The 22,615-nt window shown below is 39.3% G+C and overlaps 1 protein-coding gene across 4 annotated transcripts in view; it reads left to right on the plus strand.

Annotated features, from left to right (window-relative positions):
- SPIRE1 (spire type actin nucleation factor 1) overlaps nt 1-22,615 on the plus strand; it is a 129,758-nt gene that overhangs the window by 18,047 nt on the left and 89,096 nt on the right. The window lies entirely within an intron of this gene.

Below are 22,615 nucleotides of genomic sequence, written 5' to 3' on the forward strand. Positions count from 1 at the left end.
CTAGCCAAAAATTAGTGTATTGATGTCTCTTGAACACCGGCAGGCATGGGGCTCCAACCACCTCTCTAGGAAGCCTGTTCCACTGTTTGACCACCCTCACAGTAAAGAACTGTTCTCCCAAAAAGTGTTTCTCTCTGAAGATTTCCTTTTATTTAAGCCATTCTTTCCCTAGGTGTGTGTGAGTGGAACTTGTGCTTCCCGTGATGAAGGCGGAGTGCTGAATAGGTTCAGTGGGAAGTTTGATTTTTGAGAACCCAAAGGAAATCAGGCTTTACCACATAATTTTTTTGGAAGACTGAAGTGTACTTCGGTGACCTGTTTAAGTATCTGAATATAATGTTGCATTTTTCTTTCCAGATACTCTTACTTTAGCTAGGTTAGCTGTATCACTGCAGGGCATGAGTAACTTCCTCTGACTAAAGTGGGTATTAATGGCGTTCTGTGAAAAATAAACATCAAATTTTTGTAACATTTTATAGTTCTACTAAATTATTAACTCACTTTAAGAGAAAAAAATTGCTCATAGACCTTTTTTTTATTATTATTTATTTATATCTCTAATTGATCTCTAATTCTTATTTCTCAGAGGCAGGGCTTAGTGTCTTTCTCTGACTCTGGTATAGAAGCCCTTGAATGTCCAAGTAGCAGTACTTCATAGTTGGCATGCCAAGAAATATGACGTGGTTAATGGATTAGGCTTATTTTAACATAGTTAAGATAACATAGTTACTTTTTTATCAGTTTTGAATTTGGTCAGTGGTCAAAGAAAGCAGGAATTCAAGGGAGCTAAAGATTTAATTTCACTTCAGTTCATTTACCAGATACCAGGTTCCCGACCTAAAACATCCTCTGCATTTAAATTGTAAAGTTAACCATTAAGAAAATGACACAAGAATTGCAAGATGGAACTAATAATATCAGTAAGTTCATTTTTGAATACTGGAGAGATTTAAAGTGAGAGAAATACTTATTTATGAATGAAGTGGATCCAGCATGTTCCCACCTACTTGAACACCTACGCTTTCAGTACTAGCTTGCACTACCGTTGAGTCATTCTAACATTCCTGCTTTGAATCTGCTTGGAAATATTGATCCAGTTTATCTAAACTGTATCTATATCAGATTTAGTTTATCTATTATCCTGTGAAGTAAATGATGTTTTAATGTAGAAATTCTTGTTAGTCACTCCCACTTCTTTTAATGTGTAGAACTCCCAGCAGCGTATAGTTGGGAAAATAACATTATGAAAGACTTTCTTCTTTAAATGCAGCTTTAGCTGATGTAATGAAAATGAACATGTGGAATTTTTATGAACTAGTAGACAGCGTGGCTCATCTCTGTTTAGCCTTCAATTTCTCTTGCCTTCATACGCTGCCTTGACTATCTGCTGGGAGGAAGAAGAGCCATTGTCCACTGGTTTTGATCATGCAGAAGCTTCAGTTATTGCAGGAGATGGGAGGAGAGATGTGGATTTCCACATTTGGGATTTCCAAAGGTTATTTGAGGTTATTTGAGGGAAATACTGTGAGTAAAGCTTAACTGTAATTTTAGTAAGATGTGCATTTTCAGTAGGTTAGTAACAGCGCGGATCAGATGTTCCCAGTAACACCATCCCTGAGCACTCAAAAACCACAAGACATGTACAATGAGATCATCAGAAATTGGTTAATACATACTTAAATGCTTTTCTTTTCTCCAATTCTATGACTAAATGCTTGCTTTTCTTCTAATGAACACTAATATGTAAATTTTTATTTAAATCACTTGACCTGAGAAGTTGAGACGTTCAACAAAGCAAGATTTGCTGTTGAGTCATGAGAGCTTGCAGCACTGTGACCTTTCTTTGCCAAAGAGGATACTGAATCTGTCTTGGGGCTCGCTGAAGCAAAAAGGAGTTTTTGTTAGTTTGCACTTTCTTTTGTTTGACTTGACACAGTGCAACCCGTTTGAGCTTTTGTTCTGGAGTGAACTCTTTACCAACTGGTAAGTTTCTGTGCTCCCCATGACCTACTAGTGTGGATGTTTTCATCTTATGTTGCTTAATTTTGTCTGCCATTTACATGTTTGTAATGTTAATCATTAAAAAGAAAGCAAGCTCCAAGATCTCTCCTTAATTGCATGAATGGAAGACCCTAAGAACGTTTCTTGGATTATCTTTTAGTGTTGCTGTATGCTGCGGCATGTGGAGTAAAATACTTTGATTTACTAAAATGAAATACAAATGGTAAATTAAACATGCACATAAAACAAAGGGGTGACTACATTCTAAATGTTTCATCATGTCCCTTTCTTCTATTAACCAGAGGTTAATATAGCTACATAATAAATTATGAAGCACCTGTAACACCTTCACCTTCAGCAAAAAGTTAAGGTTAAATAATTAACTAGGATAAGGCAAGCTGTTCACACTTCATAGATTAGCTGTTGCTTCAGTTAAGGAGGTAGGGACACTGTTAGATTGATAGGGAGGAGTATGTGAGGGAGAAAAACTAAGCCTGAAAGACCCCCATCCAGTTCTGTTTCTCACTTACAGCGTACCTTCACTTCCAAGCCTCCCTCGCCTATTTTCTCTCAAAATGTCTTACAGTTCACTCATTAACTTCCTTTATATCTGTTTCTCTCTGACCAAAAAGTTAGTCACCTGCTTTTGTGGGTGTGTGTTACCGTCTCTGCCTAATATCTGATGACTGTCAATGTTGCCATCTCTGCTCCAAGTGCGTTTTTTCGCAGCTCCCTGCACCTCTGCTTGTTTGCTCCGTAGGGCCTTGTGGATGTTGTACTGCTGCCTGAATACATTATTTCTCCGCCGTGCATTTCTCATTGTGTCTCTATCTTTCTCTGCTATCTGAACTTGAGATATTAGCGTTATCTTTGACTCACACTCTTTCCTCCAGATGCTTGCCAAGTCCTTAATTGCCGTCTGCTAAAAGCACCCCTCTTCTCTGTTGCCAACATGTTAATTCAGGCTTTTTTTTTTTTTTTTTTTCATCTTGGCTAATGCAGACTGCCCGCCACCTACTCCTTTCTAGGTAATGATGAAAAATATGTCTTCAGAGTTTTTTTAGAAGACCTCTTCTCTGGCTACATCATGGCTTTTGGGTCGGTGTGTGCTGCTTTCCTGTTCACCTCTGGCCTCTAGATTCAGATTATCTCCTTCATGCTATTGCAAGTCTGGAGCAGACTTTCACTGCAAAGTAAACAAGTTGCCTTCAGAAGCTCCATCTGGTCTGTTCCTTTAGGAGGATGTGCCATTCCTCGTGCTGTGGGCTCTGTTTGCTTTGGAGCCAAGGCGCTACAAATATTACAGAGAACACGGATGTCTTGTGTAGTCTTCTAAACTATGTTATTGCTAACCCCAAATGACCATTTGGTGATCGCGAATCAATGCTTGCTTTTGAATATACTTTGTACCAGGTCAGATTATGTTTGTTTGTTTGTTTTTTCTGGAGAGTGCTGCTTGTGCTTGAATATCCCATTGAGCCTTTCCCTTTTGTCCTAGGACTGAAAGCTTCATGCAGTTCCTAGATCTTCAAGGAATGTTTCATCTAGTTGGGCATGGAGAAAACAAATCCAGTTGAAACTGTATGAAAACAGCGAAGTAATTTGTGGTCTCTGGCCATTGGCCACTGTCTTACCTTGTAATTTTCCAGAAGAGCTGCTCCTGTTCATAACTCTTTGTATGGCTTACTATTGGAGCTTGCTTTAAACCTACAACTAGTAAAGCATGCAGAAAATAATTCTTTTCCCATTTCTTCTTCTTTTTTTTTTTTTGAATCTTTTCATATAGTAACAGGTGTAATGTTCTTAATGAATGTTGTTGGCCAGGATGGGTTTATAACATTGAACATCCTGCAGTATTTTTTTTAACTGTTTTTGTTTTCTGTTCAATTTAACCTACTTTGAGGACTTTTGCTGTGGTTTTGTTTAGTAAAACAGACTTCTTATTTTGATACATTTTTCTTCAAACTTTGGCCTTTGCTTTTGTCAGCTTTCATTAATCTTTTTATGCAGATCTAGTAGTCAGAGGTAATGCTGAACCTAACCTCCTTTTATCAGTCTGGTGCTTTCATCACGAATTGTAAAGGACCTTTGACAAGCAGCACTGCACGTACAAGGAGAGTCAGTCGCATAGGTGGACGTATAACATTTAAAGCACTGGGACAAGGAAAATGTATGGAAATACAATCTGTTTTTACCATTGCAGAGTTGTTCCTAGATGTTAAATAAAAAGTTAATCTGAAAAATTTAGGTAAGGACAGTTAAATGAGAGAAAAGGAGAAAAACATGCTATTGTGATGGATGAGTTTTACTACTTATTTGGAGGTATTATAGCAAAATTATTTTTCAATTTAAAGTACTTCATTCTCTTACATAAGGAAAATGCTTATTTAAAAGTTAAGATCTTTTCAATTCCTGGCCTCCCAGCTTTCTGGAATGTTGTCTGTTTGCAAATCTCAGATCCTCCAGTTGATGTCTGTCTGTTATGCTACTTATATATGCAAATGCAACGGCATACTTAATAGCTTAAAACCCAGACCAGCAGTAGATATATGAAGTGTGTGCTGAACCTGAGGTTCTCCGAGTAGTCCCGGTGACTTAATTATCTGGTAGCCAAGATGAATGACTGGTGGGAGAAAACAAAAGCTGCTCTCATTTTAGAGAAGGAAAAATCAAGCTCCAGACATCAGGGAAATTGCCCAGTGTGACATTCAGAGTGTGTGGCAGAACCAGCGTAGAATCCAGATTCTTTGAGCCCTAATCACAAAAGCAAAAATCTTCCTTTAGATTTTACATACTACCTGAAATAATAAGCCTATTTTTCTTTGCTGCCAAGACAATTCTAATACCCTTGAGAGACTTTTCATCAAAATACTGTGAATTTACTTTCAGGCTAGACTATCCCCCCTGCCCCCCCCCCCCGCCTTTTTTTTTCTCCTGTGTAGATTTTGTAAATACTTTAAAAATCTAGAAAAGCAGTAACCCATTCTCTTTCAGATAAATCTCTTATCTTTCAGGGTTATATATGTGTGTGTTATTGTGCTAGTACAAAAACAGACTTTGCTTTTCTATTGTTCACTTGCTTGCTGGCAGTAGATGGACTGAGCGTTGTTCCTACACAGAAGACAAACCTACCCCTATCTTTCCTGTAGGTATTTCAGAAAGTGTTTCAGAACTGAAGTAGTTAGAATGTTAGGGGAAAATCAAAATGAACAGCTTTATGGAAGAAAAAAGCAAACTTTGGGGGATTTGGAGCAGGAGTCATATTTAGGTATGAATAAAGGAAGAGGTTCCAGTAGTAAGGCAAAGACACATCAAAAACTAATATAGAATGGGGAAACAAAGGCAACCCTTCCTTTACTGCAGCATTTGGAAAGGCAGTGAAATACATGAAGAGTGTTGTCATTAAAATACAACTGAAATAATGTTTAGTTTCACAATGTGGTAATACTCCACTAATAAGTAGTAGGGAAGAGAACTGTAAGGGGAAAAAAAGTCTGACAAAATTGAGCAAGTTCATGGTCCTAAAAATAGTATTTCATTTTACAGAATCTGCTTCAGAGGACTGGTATCATTTTTCAGCAGATGTATCACGAACAAAGATATAATCATTAAAAACAGCGTGAACCTCACCGCGGATTTACATTTCAACAGCACTTCTATATTCTTCTAGCGCTTCAAATGTCATATTGAAATACAAACTGTCAAATTAATGAGATACCAAGCACCTTCCTGTCAGTTTGTCTTTTTTTTTTTTCAGATTGCTCATATATGTATGAAGATCTTGGTCCTTCTATCTTATATCTATATGAATATCAAGATAGCTTTGACCAGGCAGCGGGCACTGCAGCAGATACTGCAGATGCTGTCTTTCATTTCCTATCTTGGCATGGAAACTTGAGTGTTATTAACAGGCAATTGTATTTGTTTTTGTTGCGTGTAACTAAAAAAACACTGTTCACCAAAGGTGATAGAATTTGTATGACACTGATTTCTGTTTGGTTGGTTTAGGCTTTCTTTTTTTTTTTACGAGGCCTATTCCAGTTTTTCAAAAGTGAGTGTGATGGCAAGTTTTTAAAAGCTTTCTGAACAGAAAACAGAAGTGTTGTTTGCTGTGCTTTATCCCTTTTTAATGGCTGTAGGAACAAAGAACATGAGCTGCTTCAGGTGTTATAGTAGTTGCAACCTTTGCAGTTTTGATGCAGTGAAACTGAGAATTGTTAGGCTTGGAAATTATGTTCTTAAGAACAGTTGACCAGAAATTATAAAACAGCATTGTTTTATTAAAATCTGTGTTCTTACAGTCCCAATCCCCTATCCAAAGCAACTACATGTGTACTTAAGTTTATGCTGATAATAAGTTTGCTTGGGGTATGACAATTCGTCTCTCCGAGATAGCTCCCGTGTTTGTTCGGAGTCTGGGTTACTGGGCACCATCAACACCCAAGACCAGGGATTCTCGTGGTGCTCATCGAAGCTGCTCTGTTGTGGCTTCCCTGTGACACGCAGAAGATGTGGTTAAGAGCTTGTCATCCCTCTGAATCATCCAGCACAACAGGAACTGTGTTTTATGGATGTGTCCTTTTCTGAATTTACTTTTTTATGACTCATTGGAGTCATAATAGAATGATCTTGACTCATTTCTTCTACTATCTTTTTACATCTCTCTCACCTTAAATAATTACTTTCTAATTAATTTGCCTGTCAGCCCTTCAGTTCCTCAGTGAATGAGGATCCCAGTCTGCTTTTTTCTGCTTTCCTTTGACAGTCTACCAGCCAGCAGTCTACCTCCTGAGTACAGGCTCATCAAAGCATACTTCTTGGTGTCCAGCCCACAGTGAGCATTGCTGCTGCTCAGGAGAGGTCCACTAACTAAGCACAGAGTTGTCAGCAGTATCATGTCCCACAGACAGAGGGAACAGAGCCCACGTCTGCAGAATCCCTCCTTTGAAGGGTGATGGGTTTCTGTTTGGATCATGTTGACCCCGTTGGTGTTCGAGGCTAATTACGGTGTTGTCCCTGGCTTGACCAACTTATGCTGTGGCCTTGGGCACTGCAAATCTCAGGTGTCCTCAACATCCCAGTGAAGGATTTCACCTGCAGATCTCACAACAGTACCCCGAGGAGGAAAAAAAAAAAAGGCCTGGGTACAGCAAAGGATTGTCCTCGGCCACAAGTTCTGCTAACGTCTGACTGCAGCTGCAACCATTCCACTCTCTGATAACACTGACAGCTAGAGATTCAGGATCCTCAATGTACAGTTGACTCCTAGGGATGCTTTGTCCCTCTTACCATCTCCTCTCCATCTATGGTGTGTTCTTAGGCATCTGACCACGATCTACAGACTCCTGCTGCATGACACTTTGTCCTGTTGCCACTGAGATGGAGGAATAAGGCTCCTGCAGTCCATTTTAGAGATATAATTACAATACAAAGTCTCAGATTTCCTTAGCTTTGTCCATTACAGCAACTGACTTATGTATGTATTTTTCTTGGGTCAAGAAAAGCAAGCATCATCTTTTTCCAGCCTGCAGAGAACACTGTTAGATCATAAGATGTTAAACAACCTGATTCCTGTGTCATGAGACACTGAACAACACAATATCCTATTGAATTTGTACCTCTGACAACATATTTACTTGTGTGTTTTTCTATGAAGTTTGTCTTCCTGTTAACCACAACATTATTAACGAAGAGACATCGAACTGTTCCTGTATAAGCAATTTACTTGTGTTTTCCTTCTGGATGTACAAAGTTTGAGCTGTATTATTTGCTCTGAACGTGAAGAACTGTCTTTTAATATCCACAGGTACAAACCTCTCAGATATTTGTCTCCACTGTGGAGTAACTGTGGGGGTTGGCCATCCCTACTCAAATCCTGTTGACATGACTAATGCATTGTGCCATGACTGATTTATATTAGCTAAGGCCTTGCTGAAAAGTCTGTCAACGGTGTTTTCTGTTAAGGACTGTGCTGGACTTCAGATACTTACCCGTATGAAGGCCCCTGTGATCTGCTGTTTGATGAATGCAAGTCTGTGGCACCGGGCTTGAAATTGGCCCAAGTTATAATATCAATGAATCATAATATAGGTTAGAAGGGAGCTTTGGAGGTCATCTGGTCCATCCCTGTTGACCAAAGATACTCAAGACAATGCTAACGTCAAAGTTAATGAGGTTTTTGGGGACCTTGTCCAGTCAGGTTTTGATTGCATCCAAGGATGGAGATCCCACGGGCTCTCTGGGCAATCTACTGCAGTGTTTCACCACCCTCATTGTGGAGAACACATATGCAGGCAGTCACCCAAACACAGAAAAAGAAATTCGTAGCAGTAGCTGTAGTTACTTGAAAATAAAATCCACAGGTATGGGTACATTCTTTCTGTCTTCCCTTTAATCTTAGCACTTGTTTGAATTGCAGGTTGAGAAATACTGAGGGCATGGAGGTTAGTGCTCGGAGCAGAGCGTTGATGCAGCAGTGCAACATGAAAGGTGACTGCATGAGCTCCTTCTCATAATGCTGTTAGAGCCAGAAACACTTCCCAGACTCTAGTTATTACTATCTAGTTAGAAACTTACTGTACACAGCTGCTGCTGTATACTGAAACTTTGGATTACAGATATTGAAGAACTCGGTTTACTGGTCATAAACCTTTTGTTCCTGTTTTTTTTCCTTGTATTTCTGTGTTTAGAAAATGGCTGGTTTTGATCCAGCAATTTCACACCAGTCCTCAACGAGTGATCTTATTTGAACTTTGCAAATCGTTCTGAGATTTCTTGGATGCAAAGCCCATACTGGATTATGCATAGTAAACAAAAACGCATGTGTGTGCATATGTATGTGTATTTGGTTTTGTCACGGTAAAATAGTAGACAAAAAGAAGGTGTAGTGGATATATTGGTGTTTGCTATTAGCAGTGGACTTGCATTGTTTGTATTGTACACATGTAAAACCCCGCCAGGAATTAGTGTGTGTCGTACATGTAAAAAGTCAAGTTAGACTTGGTAGCTTTTTGTTAAGCTGTGGTAGGTAGATACGTGCTCATTCTGAATATTTAAGTATCAGGGAGGAAAAAAAAAGTTTCCCTTTAAGATAATGTCAAGAGGCATAGAGCCTTGTGACTGGTCACAAGTTTTAGAAGAGACTTCAAATCACCGAATCTAATTTAAAGTTTACTGTTATTTAACGAGTCTTATGGATAGTAGTGTTTAAAATACCAACATGTTTTATCATAATGTATCCAGCTTCAAATGTAATGGAATGATCTTGAAAAGACTGTTAGGTAACCATTGTTATTAGACAGTTGGATGCACTTCATTTTCTGGTTTAGATTGTATCACTGTTTATTTGCAGTAAAGCTGATGATGAAATGTTTTCCAGACGTATGAGACTGGACAGTTTCTACATTAACTGAGAGCTCTTTGTATAACCTAGATCTCTCTCACTTTGTTGCATTCATCCTTTTTTTTTTCCTCTCCCATCTGGATGTCTTAAATTTAGATATGTGTTTTCCAATGATTATTTGTATAGACTTTGCATACCTGAGATTATTTTATATTTCTTATAGAAGGATAGCTGCTCAATAACAACACCTTGTGTTATAAACCATTTGCTCATACATATGCCTATTTAGAAAATTCAATTTTAAAATGAGAAGGTTTCAAGGTCGGCAAATACTTTTATGTATTTCTCAAATATTAGTGATGTTTTCTTAGCTACTTATTTTGTTAAGCTAGCCTAAACATGTGCTGTTTGGAACATTTTGGTGATCTGTTAGTTCATGTTGCTGTAATGAAATAATTTATGTAAAAAAAGACCAAATCTGTGTGTGTAAATCAATCCTTTTTATTGCTTCTCGAACGCTGTGAGTCAGGGTTATTTTAGCTGCGTATTTGCCTGCATTATCCTCTCCAAGTATTTGATGGAAAGAAAGTTCACTTGTTTTCCAAGTGCAGAGAGGAGAGAGAGAGACTGATGCATGGGAGTCCTGAAATATTTTAATAGCTTGGGACGCCCACACTGACCTCGCGTATGGAGATGAGGTGTCAGAGATGATGCAGGGAGGTTTCAGGGAGGAGGCAGGAGCATTGCCCTGGCCGCACAGGCTTTCGCTGACTCACTGAGTGTCACTGGGAGTGTAGGCTGGTCAGATGGCTAGGAGGAGCGAGCCATGATAGCGGCCAAAACAGACTTTAGCTTCCTTAAGGAAAGACAGAGGCCTGTAGGAAGAACAAAGTAAGAATGGGACAGAGGAGACAGCACCCGTGTGTGTACTGGGGGGGCTCATGCACACCAAAATGAGTCTGACAGTGCAGGAGTCACAGTAACACGATAGGCAGGAATGATTTGCAGATGTGAAAGTTGTATGTGTGGTTGTTTTCAGTAATTCTTTCAGTAGTTGTTGATATCCTTTCTTTTAAAGGAAGGTCTTGTTTATGTGATATCATTGATGGGTCTAATTGGTATTATTTTCTAAACAATATTGGTTTAAAGAGGCTATTTTTCTCTTAAAACCATCAGTGAATTTATTACATTCCCCCCCCCCCAGGAGATTCCTAAATATAATAAGTGTCATTTAATTAAAAAACAAACAACATGGGCTTGTTACTAGGTCTCATGATCAGTTATGAAACCAGTATAGCGAGCAAATTACCAAATCTTCTTTATTCAGTAAGATGAAGTTTCTGTTCTCTTCCTCAAGAAAATGACTCATATTTTGTCTCTCAGGTTCTACAGAGTTAGGAAAATTTGAGATAGCTTATGAGAGAGCTACACTGAACTCTAACTTACAGAGCCCACATATATTTCAGTATCGTGCATTGCATAGTAAGTCTGGACACCAGGATTGTTCTTGATACTGACTTCAGACATCTGATTTTCAGAATCATTTTGTTTCCTCATAGTTGCCACATGCTGTTCAATAGAAGAATACACCTTTTTTTCCCCTACAGAGGACAGTGCTTTGGGGTTTCCTGGCACCAAGGCACCATGCCCACGTCATGGAGAGGCCGGGCTGCCCGTGCTCAGGGCCAGCCCTGCTGTGGTAGAGCTGCAGCCTTGGATCAGATTGCTATGAAAACAGCTATGTGAGGGCTGTGGTAGAGCCATGAGAAGTCTCATCCCCTTGTTCCTCCTTCCTGCTCAGGAGCAGCATTTAAGCTGTGCCTTCACATTTTGTCTCTGGAGCTGTGCTGCAGCTCAGCGTGTGCCCGGCCATGTCGCTTGCTGAGCCTGACCTGCTGACTTGCCTTCCTGGCCAAACCTCGAACCTGCCTCGTCACCGTGGGACTTCTCTGCTGATTGAGGACTGTGGCTGACCCTGGTTTCTGTCACCGGACCTGCTCTTCTTTTCCTGTTTGGGTACCTGGGGCTGTGTCCCTAGTCAATGAGGGCACTGCCCCTGCCTGTGTTGTGGTCACCCTCAGCTCCTGACTCGCCTTCCCTTGCTGCGCTTGCTGCTTCCTCACACTGTTTTCCTTACTCCTTCAAAAACACGCAAGCCTGTGTCCTTTCTCTGGTCACTGCACAGAAATTACCAGTACAGTAATTACAGACACAAATGGATGGTGAACCCTGTGGGTGGGGATGTGTGCACTTCTCTTCTCCCCCAACGTGTGCTTGTGAGTAGAGGTATGCAGACCACAGTATACAGAGAATTTTATGGCAAAGTTATGAATGATCTGGCCAAGTCGTAGCTTTAATGCCTCACCCAGCTGGAGAGTACCATAGTGGGATGTCGAAGAAAATACCGAGGAGTTGTCTTGGGTTTGTCCTGGTGCTTTACCATGCCCTACCTGCTGACAGGAATTAAGGTGCCCTAGTGTTTGAGAAACTGATTCAGGTTTTGTTGCAGTATTTTACCTCCACATCCTCTCACCAGCCAGTGGGGATAGTGTGACGACAGGGGCAACAGCCCACCTGTAGAAGAGCCACCAGCCAGTGGGGTGGTGGTGGCCTACCCGCTTTTTCATCTTTCCACTCCTGATGTCCATTTTATGTGGCCATTGTGAACGAGTCACAATTTAATTTTAGGTTATTAGTGGAATCATTGTGCCTGTTCGCCTGAAGGTCAAGGACTTGTTTGTGAGAGAAATTCCTATGTGGAAAAACAAACATCTCAATCATTTCATAGTGAATTGTATTCAGAAAGAAATGGGCTCACTGGACTTCTGAGAAGAGAAATTATGATGCCTACACTTTATGAGTCAGAAAAGAGCAAGCTGAAACTCTCAGGCCAACAAAAATAATGTAACAAAGTACTAAATGTCAAGTACTACTCTGAGTGCCCCTCATGTACTTTCCTTGGTAGTGTTAACAGCAGTATTGCAAAGACAGTCCCAGTTTTAAAGCAAACTAGTGTGTTTGGTGCCCTCGTTCTCTCTGAAAAAAGGGATAATGCACTCAGGGAGGGAACTTCATTAACTTGTAAACAGGAGCATGAAAAGCCTGACCTTTCTAAAGAGACACAACAAAATCAATACTCCTGTCCTTTCTTCTCTTGCAATGGATAAATTGACAGTTGTTTTCAAGGGACATCAGTTTTGCAACTTCCACAGTGTTAAGGTGTTTGTCAAAACTAGCCCAACTTTCATACCAAAATTAATTTTGGTCTCTACAGAACACAGAAAATCTTTTGCCATTTTTATTGCACTCCAAAGGCATACTTCTGATATGTGCGGTGAAGCTCTGAGTTAAATCTATTTATTAGATCACCGTGCTTATTGTTATTATTGCAAAGGAAAAGAAAACTAATATTCATTTTTAAGCTGCTATGAGGTAGTCCAAAAAATAGCCCAACAGAGAATATGAGTTTGTTATCTGAGACGTTTGTTCTGTGAATAAAAAAATCACATGCATTAAATGCAAAATCTGTTTGTTATTTAGTCAACAGGTTCTCTAATAAATCCTGCAAGGTAAACTTCCCATCATTTTCTGATGTCACCTTTTTCATATCTTTATGCCAGACTCTTCTGATCAGGCACTGCTATTTTACAAATACAGGGCTTCCATTAAAAACAAGAACAGAGAATATCCATATACTACATGAAAATTATTTTTTTTGACTTAAGATATCTCAGATCCACTGCATATTGGCTTGGGCTGTGAGTCAGGGAGTGCTGCTGGAGTACGAATTGGCCTACAGAGTATTGTTGTACCCATTTTGCAAGAGGACCGCTCCATTCATTGTGACTGCGTCATTTCCGCATTGATGTGGAATGGGCAGAAATTTCCCAACCCGTGAGTCGTGGTTGAGATTCTTCTGTCTTGAGGTGACTGATGTATTTGGGTTGCCTGCAAGGCTTAAGGGAGCAGAAGTTACAATGCTTTGCATTTGAGCATGAAGTTTTTTCCAGAAAGGAAATATTTAGAAGTTTTTAAACATATATATTTAAATGAATATCCATGCATCTCTGATGTTGCCATCTATGTAGTAATATTTAATATAGAAGGACCAGTGTGGGAAAGGAAGAAGGGGGGTGACTGAATTTCCTAAGTTACTTTCTAATTGATGTAGCCCTAGTGTTGGAGAGGACTAATAGAGGACTAATAGATCCAATTTGAGGTTCTACCTAAAGGATATTGATAATAGTAAAATGTAATCTAGGATTACATTTAAGCAGAAAGATGCCTCTTATCACAGTCTGAAGCATAACTGACTCTCAACAATTGCCTTTTAATGTAAGAATTTCAGTTTGTGCGTGAGTTTTGGCCCCAGTCTGTCTTGCCACAGTTTTCAAATATAAAATACAGAATTTTGTACTTCAACCACAGGGAAGGCCTGTGGTATTCATTTCAACACATCTCAGTTGTGTATCTGAATGCATGTAACCGTGGTGGCCCTCAACTCCATATGGGCAACATGACTGTAAACCGGCTTGCTCACGGTGCTGGGCTTGTGCGACAGATTGTTTTTCTGTTTATTTCACAGAATTCCGTGTAAGAGAAGAATGCATCTTACATCTGCCTTTTAGGAGGAACTGTGCAAGTATTTTTTTAGAATATTACTTTCTTACCAGAAAAATAGAAGATTCTGCTTCGTAGGTCTCATGACATCTTGCATACTCAGTGTGAGAGTCTTTGGTGATTGGCAGCCTCAACCTGTATTAATCACAGAATCATAAAAACGTAGATAGAAGGGACTTCTGGAAAACTTGCAGAATTCTCTCTTCCACAGGGAAGCAGAAAAAGTCCATCTAAATGATGCCAAACACTCTTCACTAGATTTTTATTTTTTTTTGAAAAGCGGTTGATATGTTTGCTTATTCCTGTGCTGCTACTCTCTTCTTGCCTTCCCTACCGAGAATGCGAATCCTTATCTTTTGCTTTCTAGGTGGTTCTCCTTCATGCCTTTGAGTTAACGCAAGAGATTTTGTTACCTGTTCTGTAAATGTTTTATCTGCTTGTTAATATTTCCTGATTCTTTAAATCCTTTAGATACAATAAAGGGGTGCCTGTTCTACATCTGAGGAAATTACAGAATATGTAACTAGCTAAGGCTAAGTTCAGGAGAGGTTTAATATAAAAACTGTTTCTTAAAAGTAGGACTATCTGTGAAGAATGGTGCTTTTTTCTTCTTCTTCTGCTTTTTGTATCTTACATTAAGTAAATTGTTTGAAAGTCTGAATTTTCTGCATGTGATTGAAAGACGGTGCAGTAAATTTTTTTGTGATGGAGTGTGTTATGGCCTTGGGTAGTTAGATACAGGGAAAGCATTGTAATGATAATCACTAAAAGGACTGCTCTTTTTGGGTAGGATTTGACTGGTGTTTAAAAATAGCTTAATGTTGTAGGAGCAAAAGTGTTGGCACTGGGATAGTACGAGGATGATTTTTTTTCTGTTTCCTAGGTATATAATGATTGTTATGGGAATGGTAAATCTGAGATGATACAAAGCAGTATTATAAAACACAAACATTTGAAATTGGGTCAGGCTTTATAAAAGACCTTTTGCTAAGAAATTCATAAGTTTGAGTTCTTTCATTTCTTCCTTAAAGCCCCAAACGCTTTAGAATACACGCTTTCCTTCTTTCCTTCTTTCTCTGCTTGCACTTTAAAGGCTAAAACCACCACTTTTAAATAAACAGCAAAAAGGCATAAACTCTGTTGCTCAACTCGGGAATTTGGACTGTAAGGAACAGGCTAAATTGCACGAGTCTTTTGATTTCAAGAGCAGTTGGAAAAAATGTATCATGACGGAACAGGTTTTAGTACAAACATGACTAGATCTTTTTTGTAGCTGCTGTGCTACAAACCTCCTCCGTTGCCGTAAACTGAGGCCTGTGTGGTTTAAGGGTTTGTCCTTTTACATTTTCATTAAAAACCTTTCAAGGCAAGTTTTGCTGGACTCCCAGGGAATGCCTCCACCATAAATTGTGTTACTGCATTCATCTGATACAACATGTCACCTTTCATACTTTCTGTGATGAATAAAATATGCTATACCTTATTACCAGAATGAAAAATAATATATATATAATATTTTATAAAAACACTGGTAAAAGATGCAACTTTTTTATGCTACAAAAACTAACTTCATGATCAGCATAGTGTCCTTGAAAAGAGAGTCATCTGAAGAGATGTATTTTTGTAATGAGGCCTCCTCTTGCGGGGAAAAATCGGGTATTTTTTGTGAACTGTTCCTGGATATGACCTAGAAACTAAACCTTCATCTGGTTAAGTCAGGCTATTTTGGTGTAATTTCTGCTTTTAAAAAAATAATGTTTTTGTGATGCTGATGCAGACTGGCTGTTCTGGTGGAAACATCTCTCATGCCTTTCATGATCGCTAAGACAAGAGAGTGGCCTCCTGGATTTTATAGCATGACTCTATCTAGGATTTCAGAGTCAGATGTGTCAAACAGCAGCACGCCTGTGAGTCAGTTAACGTATTTGATTGTTCAGAAGAGGAAAACTTTATGAAACTAGGCAGTATTGAGTTTTGCCCCACTCCCATCTCATAATTTGAATTACCATGTAACCCAGGGGTTCTCCTGAATATGCCAGAATCCTTGTAGATGTGTTCCCCCTTATCTCCAATTGATTCCTACTTCAAACATAAGGTGCTGTGCCACCTTGAGCTGAAGTTGTCTGTTTTCAAGTTAGCCTTCCCTCTGCCAAGATACAGGATTGGGAAAAAAAAACGATGCATTTATGTCTGGCGCTATGCAATAGGCAGCTAAATCAGATGCACAAAAAGGATTTACTGCATCAGGAGTGGACTCCAGCTCATACAGATTTTTAATGACTTTAGTTCTGTGGTATGTTTGATGACTTTCCCCTAGTATAATTTAGCACAATGATTTTTTTGCTGTTTGTTTGGAAGTTCTTCAGAACATTGCTGTCATTTGGACACCCAAAATAGTAATAGGGAAAAAAAAAAGAAAAAAAGCAGGGATTGAAGTAACATAACTGCTTATATTTACTATTCCAAAAACAAAGGCATGGAAGATCTTTTATAAATAATGATTTGCATTCTATTTGATGTAAACTGTACTTCAGGACTCTATAAATTAACAAATTATAATTATAAATTATTTACATAAATTGTCATGTGCAAATTTTTAATCAGTTTGCAAGGGAAAATTCTTTTTTTCTGGGAGCCAGACAAAACACCAGCCCTGTCAACTGTTTTATTCCAAAATATTCATATGTAAATATGTAATGACTTTTATATTTTCATATAAATAGCACATAACAATAGTATTTATTCTATAAAACATTAATACTGTGTGCACATGCATGAAATATGCCGTGTTAAGAAAAGCTAAAAGCCTAATAAATACTGACAGCCTCTAATTTTGTTTTAAGGGACAGCTTTTTTTTTTTTTTTTTACATATCTGTGACAACCAATCAGTATATTTCTATAAAAAGAAAACTCCTCACTTCTGCATTTGTTGCTGCTCACAAGTTAGCTTATGTGGCCATCACAATCAATACGATTGCTTTATGTCAGATGCTTTTTTCCTCTGCAATTGCAACATTAAAATTTTAAGATAAATGTTAGGTTAAAAAATTCCAAGCCATGACACTGGAAGGAGGCCTCTGGTCAGCCCTGAATTCAGACCATGTTGCTCTGGGCTTTTTTTCTATTTGGGGTTTGAAAAGCTTCAAGGACAGCATTTCCGCAGCGTCTCTGAGCAGCCTGTCCCAGGGCTTGGGTATCGTCCCGGTGAATTTTTTGTTTCCTTACATGCAGCCTGAGCCTCCCCTGTTTCAACTTCTGATCACTGTCTCTTGTTCTCACACCATGCAGTTCAGTGAAGAGCCTGGCTCCGTCTTCTCAGTTACCACCTTGCAGGTATTAGCTGGCTGTGCTTAGGTCCCTCAAAATCTTCTCTTCTCCAGCTTTAAAGAAGCCCAGGCCCATCAGCCTCTTCTCGAATGGCAAGTGCTCCAACACCCAACCATCTACAATAAAGGCAATAATCCCTGGGTGTGACTGTCATTTCCTTGTCTTTTTTGTTCTTCTCTGATTTATTTATTTATTTTTAATTTTTCAACAAATTATACTTTAAGAGACTGTAAAATAACAATAAAGGGCCAACTAGAGGAGAGGGGAGTGGTGGGAAGGAACACCTCCAGAGCTTTGTGAAGTCGATCAGCGAGGAAGCTCTGCCTATTCACACCCAAAGGCTGGTCTGGGGAACTCAGTGCTTTGAAAGCGCGTCATTACAAAGGTGTAAGAACCTTATTATGATGGGGATAACAGAGTATTTTAATGATTAAAATGAAATCTTAATGAGGAGGGGTTTTAGGCTTTTGAACCATGCAGTATAATAGGCTCTCCCACATTATCTGATTATCTGTTTGCTTGACTCTTGAATCTGTTGTAAGAGCTCTTTTTTTTTTTTTTTTGGAGACTTTCTTGGATTGCTTTTTCAAGGCTTTGTTTAAATGAACTCAAAGAATAAGAGGGGATGTATGAAATATATCAATACTTACGAATTAGTGCTCATGGAAACGGCATGTCACGGTGGGAAGCAGTGTCTAAATGAAATAAACATCATATTCTGCAGGAAGGTCCGTGTGCTTACGAAAACGGAAGATCTTTATCATTCATTTTACTGGCACTTATTCTGACATTCTGTTCATGCTTTGTTCTGAATTCTTTAAACTGACAATGTTCAATATGCTACTGGGATTTGCTATTTCTTAGAGGAGAGGCAAAGCAGTAGTGGTGTGTGTTGTTAGAAAATGACCTTTCTATGTGAACAAAAAAAATTCCTGACTTTGATTAAAAATTAACCAAACTTCTCTTCAATTTCTTACTTCTTTTTGAAAGCAGGGAGGAAAAAAAAATCCTTATGTGATGCCTTCTTTAACCTTCTTTCTTCCTGCTTGTAAAAAGAGAGCTTTGTGCTCTTGACCCTTCTGCCTGTGCAGGCATAGAGTGATATTCCTACTTATTTTGCTAGTCAATGTGTTTGCTAAAAACTCCCTAACTGAAAGCCATCAGAAGGTCATTTTTGGTGGTATCTGTTCTGTAACGTTAATGTTCAGATGAAATTCCTTAATAAGCAGAATATTTGCATCTATTTCCCAAATTATTATTTTTTAACTGTCATGTATTCTAATCCCACAAATTCCAACAGAATCGTATTGTAAATTGATCTGAATGGAACAGTACGTATGTAATCAACCTTGAATTCTTTTTCTAGCTGTTACTGGCAAAATTGTTTGAAATGAGGTTGAAATTGAATCAGAATTTTTTGATGTGAATGGGTACACAGTAAAAGCATGTGCAAAAAATTAAGCCATTCTGTCAGGACAGCATTTTTCAATTTAACTTCCCTGGTACTGCTTTCATTAACTGAACTGGTTATGGTTCTCTTAATATGTCTTTGAAGAGGTGTGGAAGTTCACATGTTCTTCCATGATCTTATTAAGAGCTGATTTTAAAATCTTTAAGTCTGTTAAATGTCTCAGAATAATTGCTCTTTTGTTCCCTGTGTAGCATTGTTAATTTGAAAGAGCAGCAGGATTATGAAGGTTTGCTTTTTTATATGCATTATGGCTCTTCCTTTTAAAAACAAAACAAAACCAAAATAGCAGTATATTAGATATGAACTGACTAATTCTGGATAGCTGTGAATTGGCAGAGGGTTTCATTTTTAAAATGTAATTACTCTTTTCTAGATGATTATTATTTTCCCAATTAGTTTTATGCAATACCTATGCAAATTACATTTTATAAGTAGAACTTTTGTATGGTCAGACTTACGGTTGGATTTACAATTTGCATAATTGCACTGTGAAACACTCGTAAACAAGACTAGCCAAAATTAAAAAAATAAAAAAATGAGCTGATCTTCACAAGCTCTATTGGGCTGACCTAATGTTTGAAGTTTTTAGGTGGTACTAGCAGTTGGTAGTTAAAGAAGTGATACAGACTCTTCTTAAATTATCACTTTTAATTTAAAGCAAGCTGGTAGAAAATGGTGATGGTTAACATCTGATACCTCTTGCTGATGGAGCTCCAGACCCCTTCCTCTTGAACATGTCTTTGGCTGGAGTTAATCGTCGTCTTGTGAAGGACTCAATTAGGATATCTGTAGCTCACTATGGCATGACTAAGAGGCCACATGAAAGGAGCAAATGCTGGTTCTCCTCCATGGAGTGACTGATGAGAGCACTTAGTGCTGCATCTGTACTCTGCACGGGCTCTCAGCTGCTGGTCACATCCTGGGTGCGGCTCTAAATCGGGCTATTTATGTTCAAAGCCCTAAATGGGCTCAGACAGCGTTATCTCAAAGGCTGCCTATCATCTCCAGTAGCTTTGCCCACAGAAACAAAGCTAATGAAGTATAGGTTTGGTCTCCACTTTGTTAAATATTCAGGCACTAGGAAGGGTTGAACATCATGTTATGGTCTTCTGAAAAGGGCTGAACTATTTTTTTGTTTTGTTTTTAAGCAAATATCCCTCCAGCAGTTCCAGTGTAAAATTGCTGCTCCTAATAAGCTTCCAGAGTAAATAGAGTAAGTTCAACTCTTCTTAAATAAGCAGCTTAACTTCAAAGCCGTGGCAGGGGATAGATGGGAAATTCATTTACTGCTGCAGATAATGGTGTTCCTATGTGTACGTGTGCATGGACACTCGCATGTGTGCATACTCTATGTGCACACATTTCAAAACATTATTAAAGTGGACTATGTGCGCACATATTTTAAAAGATCATTTTGAAGGAAGGTCTGTGTATGACACTATTTCAATACATATGCATATTAAAAAAGAAAACGCAACAAAACCCATCACCAACAACTTGACGAGGTTGTAAATTCAGGTGTTCACAAGCTAAGAATGCCCATACTCAAAGGTGCTCTTGGAAGAGCAGTTTGGTTCCTTTCCATATTTGTATCATCCTACAGGATTTTCAGGGAGTAGTCCTATTTGTGACATTCAAAACAGTTTTCAGAGACGGGTTAACTCTGACTATCATGGCAATTTATGGCCATTATATTAATTAATCACTGTAATTTCAAAATGCTATAAAAATATACATTTTCATAATGTGTTTTCATTTTGTTCTACAAATAAACTAATTTTCTGAGTCCCACTCTGAAGACCTAGAGCCTGACTTTCAGAGTACTTAATGTTACGCAGTACTTGATATGCTGAGAGCAGAGCTGTCTGAGATTTCAGTTTTTGCTCTGATGGTTCAGCATCTCCTGTTCAGACCCACATTTTCAATTGAGGCTTACAGAGAAAGAGGGGTATAAAATTTAGTGGCTAATTATACTGAGTACATGCAACTGGTCTTGTGGGTATTTGTAAAGCTAAACTGTGACTAGATGTTGGAAGATTTTGTTGAAGCGAAGGAATTCACAAAACAAAAGCCACAGACACCCATGTGTGTTTTAAGCCACTCTTCCAGTTGGTGGGGACTGAAGTTTTACCAATAAAAGTTTGCCTGAGATTAGCATGTGACCTATCTTCATTTTTTCATGAGGAAAATATACAGAATGATGAACGGGTTGAAGAGCATGGGATTTGGAAGGAAGATAGACCTGAAAACTTTGGAAGTGTTCCTGGTCAGAAGTATTAGGGAGACCTCTTTCCTTCTGCAAATACCTACAAAGGATACATCAGTCCATGTGGAAGAGAGCAGTCCTGTATTGTGCTTAGCTTCTATGAGACCAGATGGTCTGGGTTTGGAGGTCTTGACAGTAAAGATTTGATAAAGCTCATTTTTCAGTTGGATTTTTTTCTCTCCTTTTTTCTCATTTTTACAAAAGAAAGAGAATGCATGTGAGAGTTGAAAACCAGCAAAATTAATGATGTCCATTCAATCACAGTAGGAAACATCTTGTGTGCACATTGTAAGATTTTCATATATCATAGAATCATAGAATGGTTTGGGTTGGAAGGGACCTTAAAGACCATCTAATTCCAACGCCCCTGCTGTGGGCAGGGACACCTCCCACCAGAGCAGGTTGCTCAAATCCCCATCCAGCCTGGCCTTGAACACCTCCAGGGATGGGGCATCCACAGCTTCTCTGGGCAACCTGTGCCAGTGCCTCACCACCCTCTGAGTGAATTTCTTCCTTATATCTAATCTAAATCTCCCCTCTTTTAGTTTAAAGCCATTAATCCTCATCCTGTCACTATACTCCCTGACAAAGAGTCCCTCCCCAGCTTTCCCGTAGGCCGCCTTTAGGTACTGGAAGGCTGCTGCTACAAGGTCTTCCTGGAGCCTTCTCTTCTCCAGGCTGAACAACCCCAACTCCCTCAGCCTATCTTCACAGGAGAGGTGCTCCAGCTCTCTAATTATCTTTCTAGCCCTCCTCTGGACTCGTTCTAATATGTCCATGTCCTTGTTGTGCTGGGGGCCCCAGAGCTGAACACAGAGCTCCAGGTGGGGTCTCACAAGAGCAGAGTAGAGGGGGAGAATCACTTCTCTCGCTCTGCTGGCCTTGCTTCTTTTGATGCAGCCCAAGATATGGTTGGCTTTCTGGGCCACAAGTGCGTATTTCCAGCTCATGTTGAGCTTCTCATCAACCAAAACCCACAGGTCCTTCTCTTCAGGGCTGCTCTCAATCCATTCTCCACCCAGCCTGTATTTGTGCTGGGGATTGCCCCAGCCCAGATGCAGGACCTTGCCCTTGGCCTTGTTGAACCTCACGAGGTTCGCACAGGCCCACCTCTCAAGCCTGTCCGGGTCCCTCTGAGTGGCATCCCTCCCCTCCAGCATGTCAACCACACCACTCAGCTTGGTGTCATTGATAAACTTGCTGAGGGTGTACTCGCTTCCACTGTCCCCTGTCACCGACAAGGTACTAATACTGACCCCCGAGGAACAGCAGTCATCACTGATCCCTACTTGGACACTGAGTCATTGACCACAAATCTTTGAGTGTAATCATCAGAGTCGCATCATGATGAGGCATTGTATATTTTCAAAACTTAATGTGATTTTAAAGTTTTATACTTCATGATTGTTATCATATATCAGTTACTAGAAATGTGCTCACTAGGTATTCCTGGTCTGACTGTCCCTGTAAAATATAACATTAATGAGAGAGACTCGCAGTGTTGCTTTGTTGGCATAACAAGAACCGTGCAAAGGTCCAAGGCATAGGTTACATATAGTTTTTGTTTGTTTGGTTTTAATTAAATCT

Source organism: Anser brachyrhynchus, assembly GCF_964034855.1.
Source record: "Anser brachyrhynchus genome assembly, chromosome: 2".
NCBI classification, from domain to species: Eukaryota; Metazoa; Chordata; class Aves; order Anseriformes; family Anatidae; genus Anser; species Anser brachyrhynchus.